Source organism: Gigantopelta aegis, chromosome 3 (assembly GCF_016097555.1).
Source record: "Gigantopelta aegis isolate Gae_Host chromosome 3, Gae_host_genome, whole genome shotgun sequence".
Classification (NCBI taxonomy): Eukaryota; Metazoa; Mollusca; class Gastropoda; order Neomphalida; family Peltospiridae; genus Gigantopelta; species Gigantopelta aegis.
Genome location: NC_054701.1, coordinates 20,071,954 through 20,083,133, shown reverse-complemented (window position 1 = coordinate 20,083,133; position 11,180 = coordinate 20,071,954). Strand labels below are relative to the sequence as shown.

General features: G+C 39.1%; 1 protein-coding gene across 4 annotated transcripts in view; it reads left to right on the top strand.

The window, feature by feature from the left end:
* The first annotated feature begins 6,152 nt into the window (after nucleotides 1-6,152).
* Nucleotides 6,153-11,180, top strand: part of LOC121367662 (carboxypeptidase M-like) — a 29,028-nt gene continuing 24,000 nt past the window's right edge. For 2 of the 4 annotated variants that reach the window (XM_041491971.1, XM_041491969.1), the window contains exon 1: nucleotides 6,153-6,300. The gene's annotated coding sequence lies outside the window, so the exon portion shown is untranslated. Of the gene's footprint in view, nucleotides 6,301-8,173; nucleotides 8,360-11,180 lie in introns of those variants that run through there. The other 2 variants (XM_041491970.1, XM_041491968.1) reach the window with 1 other exon arrangement.

Sequence of the window (11,180 nt, the reverse complement as noted above, 5' to 3'; positions counted from 1 at the left end):
TGTGGACTTTGTAAAATGAAAATTGTAAACAAGTTGTTAAAAAGGGCATTCAGGACAGATAGGGCAACTGGTTCCCCTTTGGATCCGCCTTTGATTTGTTGAATCTAAGTTCATATTATAGATATCCGGACACTTTTAAAAACTTTTGAAACAATACTAGTATTTGAATTTTACACGAACTTGTGCTTGTCTGTTGCATCTAGGTCCACACAACAGATTAAGTACTAGCAATAGAATATGCCGAATAAATGCCAAGATTCAGATACACGCCCAATATACAGATTGTAACAAAATTAAGAAATCTTCAAAATGAAAGAATGTTTTATTTCCTGGAAGGAATGCTTGGCGCAAGTCAGTCATCGTGCTCAGAGCGAATTATTATGTCGGGGACTAATTCGCTAAACCCTCTCAATTTTGCGATCTCGCGGTGCCTCGTACGGTAACCAGTCAATTCGTACCATAGTCATTTCGTACCCAATTTTACCAGTTCGTACCCAAGTCATTTCGTACCCTGGTCTTTTCGTACAATAGTTATTTGGTCATTTCGTACCATGGTTATTTTGTACCATGTCTGTTTGGTCATTTCGTACCTTGGTCATTTCATACCTCAATCATTTATTGTGCAGCTTAGTTCAATGATAGATACTGATGTGACTGTTGATTGTAATGATTGTTTACCCAACAGCAATAAGGCAGGCATAGGCAGAGAATCTGTCGATAGTGAGCTAAGGACGTAGGCCTATATCATATGAAATGTGCCATGGGTTACTTGTTAGTTCGTCTTACAAAATAAACTATCACCTTCATATGGCAATACACATATGTTCCGAAAAGTGCATATATTTAAATGTGTTTCTGGTCTTCCCAATATTGTACTAGCTGAAACTTCATTTCGTTTCCCAATATATATATATATATATATATTTGGTATGTAATTTTAGTTGTTAAAATAGTTTATTAATCGGAACATCTTACAATGGCAACAAACTCAGGAATGCCCCTTTAAGAGAGCCTCGAGGATCCAGAATATTAAATACTTGATATATGAATGTCAAAAAATATCCAGAAACAATTTCGTCAGACATCGTGCCAAGGATAAATATACCTAAACCTTATTTAGATACACACATGCTAAGCAGTATCCATCCATATTTCTCGCTCTAGCCGGTGCACCACGACTGGTATATCAAAGTCCGTGGTATGTACTATCCTGTCTATGGGATGGTGCATATAAAAGATCCCTTGCTGCTAATTGAAAAAGAGTAGCCCATGAAGTGGCGACAGCGGGTTTCCTCTCTCGATATGTCCGACGCCATAGAACCGTAAATAAAATGTGTTGAGTGCGTCGTTAAATAAAACATTTCCTTCTTTCTTTCCTTCCATCCATCCAACAATGTCGACTCAGCTCGGTGGCATAATGGTTAAAGGGACACACCCTAGTTACGGCTAGTTGTTAACCATTACGGCGTTGTTTTTCGCTATTAAACCCATTTTTTTACAAATAAAATTGCACTTTACTTACCGTTTATTATTTAGAATATACATTTCCATTCACCTGAAGTGTTTTTTGGTAATCCTGTTAATCCTGGTGTTTGTAATAGCACAAAATGCATTTTTCGTATTTCTGAAAAACTCACGCGCGTCTGAGAAAAAACCGTTAAGCATTTTTAGAGGGGATATTTCCATTTCAATGTCACAGACGTTGGTATACCACGTGACCGTTATCATTTTGGTTCGGTTTGTTTTCTCGTGCACGGTTCACGCAATCAACATCCGATTTGTTGTTGTTCATTTGTGAGATTTTTCTTCACAGTTCGTTAACATTTTCAGTAACAATAAAGTTCAGACAAGTAAGTGTCTCAATACAAAACGTTACAAACCCTTAAAACCAATAATTTTGCTAAGTCTTACGATATCTGGAGAGGGGATACAACCAGGACAGAACAGTTGGAACATGTCCAGGAGAGGTGAAAGGAACGCACCCCAAGTCTGTGAAATTTGTCGTGACATAGGCATTGTTGTGCTTCGAGCGACATCTACCGGTGACATCATAATACTAACATTCAAAATTATTTCAAGCAATTGGGACATGGGGATTCCCATGGTATTTATCGATATAAAACCTGCTTTTTCACTCCATTTGATAAAAACGTGATCTAAGTGTGTTACAGGTTTGTAGATTAACCAAATTATAATTTATTTTCGCTGGATGGAACTAGGGTGTGCGGCTTTAAACTATCGACTTAAAGCTGGTTCAATTCCCAGCAACGTGTTTAAAGTAACTGCCTTGAGCTTTCTCTCGTTGTTAAGTTAACGTTTGTTTTGTTTAATGACACCACAAGAGCACATTGATGTATTAATCATTAGGGAGAAAACCCGCTACAGTTTTCCTTTAGAAGCAAGGGATCTTTTATATGTATCATCCCACAAACAGGATAGCACATGCCACAGTCTTTGATATACAAGTCGTGGTGCACTGGCTCGAACGAAAAATAGCCCAATGGACCCACCGGCGGGGATCGATCCCAAAGCGACCACGCATCAAGCGAGCGCTTTACCACTCGGCTATACAGTGATATTATAGATACTTCTTCTTCTTTGTTCAAATTTGCTAAAACTGTTTCATACAGATATTCCGATCCGAGTGATGAATTGGGCAGTTATTTGCAGGTCCTGCCTGGATCCCCAGAGCTTCTAATATAGGTCTGTTCCATGCGGCCAGAAGTTGTTTCTCTCCGAGTTGAGTGGTGAACATTGTTGTAGGATATGTTCTGGTGTTTGCAGGCCTGTACCACATTGACAGTCACTTGTGTGACATATATCAAGCTTGTGGAGATGGAAGTTTAGGCGGCAGTGGCCTGTGCGAAGCCTGAAGATTGTTGTCTGGGCTCGTCTTTCAAGCGTCTTCCAGCGTCTTATAGTGTTTTCCATCTTTCCTTCTGCTTTCGCTTGATGATAGTCTTGATTTCTTGATAAGAGGTGGGGTCTGTTTCCTTAATCATCTTGCTTCCACATTTTGCTAGTGAATCTGCTTTTTCGTTTCCAACAATGTTGCAGTGTGCTGGGATCCACTGCAAAGATGTTGTTGTGGGTGTTGATAGCTGTGACAGTTGTGTCTTCTGGAAACGGGAGCTTTTGGATTACTGATCTGCAGTCGGTGAAGATTACTGCATGTGATGGTGGGAACAGTTATTGCATTTGATATAGCCGATGATAAGATAAAAAAAAAAATTTGCTCTAGTGGCGTCGTTAAATATAACAAACTTTATTTTGATATATAATTATAGTTGCTAAAAAGGCTCTGTTAGTCGGAAACATTTTACAGTGGTAGTCCCTTTAACACAGACGGACAGACAGACAGACAATACAACCACATTTTCCTCATGGTGTTTAGCACTAGACTTGTGTATGTATATGTAAAAATATGTTCCCAGTGCACTGATCGCCAGTAAACCACACACAGATGCACGGAGTAATGTAATCAATATCTGTGTCCTCTTACGTGCCGCGTATGGTTCTAATAGACCAAATAAATTCCTATTGCCGATAATGTTAACGTTTACTAATAACACTAATATAAGCAGCGTTTCAACACACCCAGGAAGTACAGCAATAGAAAGTGTGGCACCTCACATCTAATCTACCTGCAAGAAAATGGGGGGTAACGTATCATTTAAGAGATTTAATTAATGTTTTTAATAGCAACCGTAATCTTTGCTGAAAATTGCAGTTCCATTTTTTGGGGTACCCCGCATTAGTTTCAACCTCTGGTATATAGTGCATAACAACTGTATAACAAATAAAAGTGTATTTATTTATTGTCAATGGATAATAGTATTTGCACAAATAATCAATGTCACATATTACTACCAATCACACCCACAGCTGCTTTTACTCCGTAAATATTTGACGGTGCACCTCGAACTTTGATACGGAACTCTCTTCTTTAGTACTAAGCAACTTTATGCAGTCTTCATCCCTACATTCCCCGACATTCCCGCGTGTATGTCTGTGTTACCATAAATGCATAAATACATAAATGCATTACGGGGGCCTGCAGTGGTGAATGTGGAAACAATGATCTGCAGTCTGTGAGACCGAGAACCAGATAAGACTGGAACCATCCTCAGAGGCATACCGTATCTCGGCACAAGATAGAGTCGAAAAGATAACAGTCGTAAAGATATGCAGCAATGTCTAACTGATGGGTGCTTTGTTTACAAAGAAGAGTCGAACATGGCCAGGATATATGGTTCAAACTCCGTCTGTAGGCGGACTGCCACTATAACACGCCAAAACCCCAACTAGTTTCCGTTAAAAAGAAAGACGTCTGAAGGGTATGCATAGAATACTATGATATTACACCAAGCACTGTCTGTGTTCTACCATAGTTTGTGGATATGTGCTGACACGTTACCGAACGCGATGAGAAATAACAACCTACACGCTAATGTGATAACAGCCTATCTGTTTTTACACAGCCAGCCCACGTCCCCTAACAACAACAACAACACACACACACACGCACACACACACACACATACACACACATACACACACACACACACACATACACACACACACACACAGGCACACACACACACACACAGGCACACACACACAGGCACACACACACATATACACACACACATACACACACACACATATATATACACACACACACATACACACACACACACACACACACATACATACACACACACACATACACACACACACACATACATACACACACACACATACACACACACACACAAAAAGACAAAAAAAGATACAAAACAAACAAACAAAAACAACAACAACAAAAACCTTAACAAAACACAACAACAACATCAACGCAATGATGGGTTTGGGACAAAAGAAAAATTTTGGTTTATATATAGTATGACAAACAAAATTACAGGCGTTGAGCACATGATGATCCCACCCCAGCTTCTACGGTCTGTGAAATGTCATATTACTGCTTTTAAATGGCCCATAGGCATGATATCTGAAGGGGGCACAATCTCTAGTAAAGAGGGACACGGTCTTTAGTGTGGGGGGGGGGGGGGGGGGGAGGAACAAGCCATATTTTTATCTTATTTTATATACAGTAGGTAACAAACCCGTACATCTCAGTCATCAAGTGGGGGGAGGAGGGAATACATCCCCTCCACATACAGTGTTTAGCGTAACTACAGTAACATGTTTTCGGCCAGTACAACATGCTATTACTTTTCACCTATATTTATTAAAATGATAATGTAGTTATATTTGTTTGTGAATATAATTTCTTTATGAGTATAGTACATTCATTGCTGGTCACTCCCATATTTGTAGTGACCTGATATGGATTATTGACTACATTAATTTATTGGTTTCGACTTTACTTTCGACTTGGGCGTAATATATAGATCCCTGGCTGCTGGTTTATAGCTGTAGACTGTGTAACAGCAGCAAACTCGAGTAGTTGGTCAACACATTTTATATACACCTGTTTGGTGTCTAATATATTGTTATTTCAACCCATGGGGGGGGGGGGGGGGGGGAGAGAGAGAGAGAGAGAGAGAGAGAGAGAGAGAGAGAGAGAGAGAGAGAGAGAGAGAGAGAGAGAGAGAGAGACAGAGACAGACAGACAGACAGACAGACAAATAATAAATATATCACTGCCTTTGATATATCAGCAATGGGGCACGGGATGGGACTGAAAAAATCCCGAGTCTAGGCACGTTCTACCACTTGGCTGCTACTGGGCTATTTCTCCTTCCAGTCAGTGCACCACGACTGGTATATCAAAGGCCGTAGTATGTGCTATTCTGTCTGTGGGATGGAGCATATAACAAAACCCTTGCTACTAATGTAAAAATGTTGTACGTTTCCTCTTAGACTTCATTACTCGAGGGTTGTGATCCTTGATATAATCATTTAGATACGATTTCAGGGGGCAAACCTTTTAGAGCACGCCGGTTCCATTTTTCTATTTTGCACCCAGGGTAAAACTGTTTTGGAATCCTATAGCCGATGATTAATAAATCGATGTGCTCTAGTAGTGTCGTTAAATACCACACACTTTACCGCTGAGCCGCATCCCGCCCCGTAACACAGTACACCAGAAGTACAACAGACAACGACAAACCTTTCACGATCCCCAAACGTTGAGCGTAACTGAATGTATATAATAACTGTAGAAAAGAGCTACCCACGTTACTATATTCTTACAATATCGCGATCAGTGAAGCATGATGAAGTTTAGCGTCGTCCTAGGTCACACGATATAAGCGTTCATCAAGGTGATAAAAGGTAGGTGTCATATTTGATTTATGTACTATGGGGAGCGTGCCTGAACCTTCGTGGATAGGGGCACGTAAATATAGTTACCCATACCCATACTATGGGGAAGAAGTCATATGAATCTATTCAACATTTGACCTGGGAAGTCAGCCTTTCTGGCAAAAAGTAATTTGAAGATACGTAATAAAAATTAAACAGACGATAACTGTGTTACACTTTGATACAATTTGAACAGCAGTTCCCTTTCTATGATACTCTAAACATTACTATATGACAAAGGCTATATAATATTATTTAATTAACAGGATTTTAGGGTACGTAACCTTACCTATATACCCCCTGCAGCGACGTATTTGGGTCATTCTACAGAAAGAGTCACTTTTATGTCCCTACACAATTTCATTTTTACTTATATACTCTTCAAAAAAAGTAGGGGAACCTGAACTATTAATGTTAAAGGGACATTCCTGAGTTGGCCGCACTTTTTAAGATGTTATCGACTAACAGAGACTTTTCAACGATTGTAATTTCTGCATAAAAATATATTAGCGTGTTTCTGATTCTTCTAATATTTGTACTAGGTTAAATTTCATTTTATTTCCTAAAATATTACGAAATTATTTGAAGACAAAATCCAGTTTGGGTTTCTTACATATATTAAGACGAGCAGAAACACATTGAATATACAGACAATGATATTCTAAACAAGAAAATATATTTAATATGTAAATTTAATCTTAGAAATATTTTATTAGTCGGAAACATCTTACAGTGCAACAAACTCAGGAATGTCCCTTTGATATCAACTATTAGACCGAGCATACGTTTTGATCACAGACATTCTAGTAAAGAACGTTCACGTCTGTTTATCAACACCCCGAAACACATTCCATAGTTTGCATGTGCATCATGCAGTTGCCCCGTACACGTGCGTTGGGTGTCATTCTCGATTTTGACAATTTCCAGGAAGGTCGATTAATCACTGTGGAATATTATTTCTGTCAATCTGTTTCATTCTGTTGATCATACAGTTTTTGTTTGACTGCTGTTAGATCCACATGTAATAGTGGAGCTAATTTTAATTAGATTGGTGCTAAACCTACCATTAGTGACGTCACGCCACTGTCGTTTTGCTAGTTAACGAGTCTACCGCTGGCATTCAACCCACAAAACACAAACAAAAAACAGACAAATAAACCCCAATAAAAAAACTCTAATAAAAACCTTTAGAAAAACCCCAAGCAAACAAAAAAACAAAAACAAAAAAACAACAACAATAAAAAACAAAATAAACCACTGCATTAACGTAAACTTCTAGGACACTGTTTTATGATAGAAATAGTAAACAAACAAACCAATAAAACTACATTATATATTATAAATAAACAAAATAATCATTCACCTCAAATCTATATACAATGTCTAGATTTTTGTTTAATCCGCAGCTACCACACAAACTTACATTTTACCCTTTACCAGCAAGGGTTCTTTTATGTACGGTTTCACACGATCTTTGATCGTTTCGTTCACAACCACAACCACAACCTCTTCCGTGACGGAGTTTAAACAACTGTATGTATTGACAATAAACTCTGCGTGATAAGATCTTCCTGTAAATAATATAGCACCATGTTGTTCGTTGAGCTGGATGAAAGCCGCTAACGAGTAGGTGTACGGGAGCTCTAAAAATAGATAATTATAAGAACAGCTGTTATGTGTACGTTAGCGTGATTGATTCTCCGTATCCATGGCTATTCTAGAAGAAACAAAAACCAGGAAAAAAGAGAAAAAAAACATATATTCTCTCGCGGAAACAGTATATACGATTACCGTAACTAGGTAGGTACATATTTCACTGCAGTCATAGTGTCGGAACGACGGTGTAACGTCTGAGAATTCGGAACAGCCAGGACGTTGTATTTTACATTTTTTATTCACGACGTTGTGACAGTCAAGACGTTGTAGTATCGACGGAATTATAACAGTCACGGTGTAGCGCCAGTCAGAGTGTTGGAATAATCACGACGTTGAACAGCCACGACTTTGGAACAGCCGCGGTGTTGTGACAGTAAGTGGACACAATATTACATACATATTAATATCGTACATGAAAGCAAACACGGGGTGGGTTGGGGGATGCGGGAGGGAGCAGGGGACATTAAATGCGTGGTGTGCTTGGGTGTGTGTGTGTGTGTGTGTGTATATATGTGTGTGTGTGTGTGTGTCTCTCTCTCTGTCTCACTGTGTGTGTGTGTGTTAAAAAAATGTGTGCTTACTATAATCATATAAATAACTGAAATACACTTATACATTATACAATAAAATATAATAACTACTTTTACTACGAGTGGCATTGAAATACCTGTCAAAAAAGTTAAAGTTCGTTTTGTTTAACGACACCACTAGATCACATTGATTTATTAATCATCGGCTACTGGATGTCAAACATTTAGAGAGTTAATACGCTACATTTTTCAATTAGTAGCAAGGTTCACTGCCTGAAACGAGAAACTTCCCAATGCGTCCACCGACGGGGATCGATCCTAGAAAAAAATACATCCAGCCTCTCGATCTTTATATATTACAGTCCTGTTCAATTGTTTAGACCCTTTTTCTTTTTTTTTGGCAAATTTTATGTTTAATTCCTATTCAACCCTTATGTTCTTTACATTTGCATGAAAACAAACCCAACCCCCGACAGATTTTATATACAATTCATCATGTAAAATGCACGAAGTTCACTTATTTCCATTTTACAAAAATCTCTGTATGTTTTGAATGCAGGTTGTTTATGTACAGAAAACAAGTATTGAAGAGGAATTAAACGTAACCTTTGGAAAAAACCCAATTGAACAGGACTATAGTATTGTATCTATTTCATTATCATAAGTGATACTGATATTATTATTGTGGTCGTGACTTGTGTTGCTTAGCGAAATGAATCCCCTTGGGGATATTAAATTATCTCTGGACTTGTTTAACACAGAACAAATTACTTGGTTTAATGTCTAGCAATAAATTTAATTCTAAAGTCTATCCCAGTTTGATAAAATGAATTATTTCTAACGTTCCACATTGTGTCTCATTGGGTAACAGAAAAACGTTCCGTAAAGCTCGCCTGAGATTACCAACTGCCACGACAAAGTTGGTCAACTTTATACTCTCACGACTTCTACGACTGTCCAGTTGCTAGTCTGAGCGCTCTTACAACTCGATTCTCGTCGTATACGGTATAACCCACTAATTGGTAATCTGAGCGCACCCGTCGTAAAAAGTAAAGTTTGTGTTATTAAACTACGCCACTAAAGCACATTGATTTTTGTATCTTATCATCGGCTATTGGACGTCAAACATATGGTCATTCTGACACTGTTTTTTATTTGTTTAGAGGAAACCCGCTGTAGCCACATAGGCTACTCTTTTACGACAGGCAGCAAGGGATCTTTTATTTGCGCTTCGCACAGGCAGGATAGCACAAACCATGGCCTTTGTTGAACCAGTTATGGATCACTGGTTGGTGCAAGTGGTTTTCACCTAACCATTGAGCCTTGCGGAGCACTCACTCAGGGTTTGGAGTCGGTCTCTGGATTAAAAATCCCATGCCTCGACTGGGATCCGAACCCAGTACCTACCAGCCTGTAGACCGATGGCCTGCCACGACGCCACCGAGGCCGGTCATCCGTCGTAAGTCTGGAGTTGGTGAAAATTACAAGGCAAACGTCGAAATGGCCAACTTCGTCGTGACAGTTGACAGTCTGAACATAGCATTAGTTTGAGTAATACCTGGGCGTTTGTTGTGGTCTATTCCTGTCACCACGAGGATATATTAAGTAACTCGCTCGACGTGGCGTCCATCCTATGAAGCAAAGCGTTTAGTCACTTTGCCCTGTCGGAGAGAGTTAACTGTTACACTCTAGTGAACTCCTGCTGCGACTTGGATGATGCAGGGCCTGTGAAAAGCGAAAACCAGTCCATTGTTTTAGACCTAGCAGATTAAAATGTATAGACATTAACCTGTTAAAGTGACTGACCCTAGATTTCACTATTAGAGCCGTTTTTGACAGCACCCCCCCCCCCCCCCATTACTTAGATTTTATTGTCTACATTATTAATTTCTGTAAATTTCGGTGCTTCTAATACCACGAAATTCATTTTTCATATATTTTAAAAACCGCACGTACTTACGAGAAGTAACGGTTATGATAACAAGCTCTAGTCTATAAGAGTATTTCCTGTATTGCCACTAATTGGAAACATGTAGGGTGTTTCATCTAAGTTTACATGTCAGAAGTATCAACTGTATGACATCCAACAGCGATGTTTAATAAATCGATGTGCTCTAGTGGTTTCGATAAACAAAATATTATCCTACTTAGCTATGGACACACTCGCCAGGGTCTATCACATTTCATTTAAATTCAACTTATTTTCGTGCTTTTATCCAAATAAGGTTCAAGCACGCTGTCCTGGGCACACACCTCAGCTATATGGGCTGTCTGTCCAGGACAGTGGGTTAGTTGTTAATTGTTAGTGAGAAAGAAGAGGGTGTAGTGGCCTTACACCTACCCATTGAGTCGTTAAAACTCGCTCTGAGTGGGAGCCGGTACCGGGCTGCGAACCATGTACCTACCAGCCTTATGTCTGATGTCTTAACCACGACACCACCGAGGCCGGTGGTTTATCTCACTATAACAAAACCACGTTACTGTCACGTGGTGTTATGCAGGCTGAGGTACATGTAATTATTACTCGCAGATGACTACCGTATCTTTCGGAAGTTACAGCCAAAAGCAGTTGCTTATGAACGGTAGGCATAAACATAATTAATACTCTTAATATTAATATTTATTATATAATACATATGTAAAAACAAATATCAGTGAAGTTAA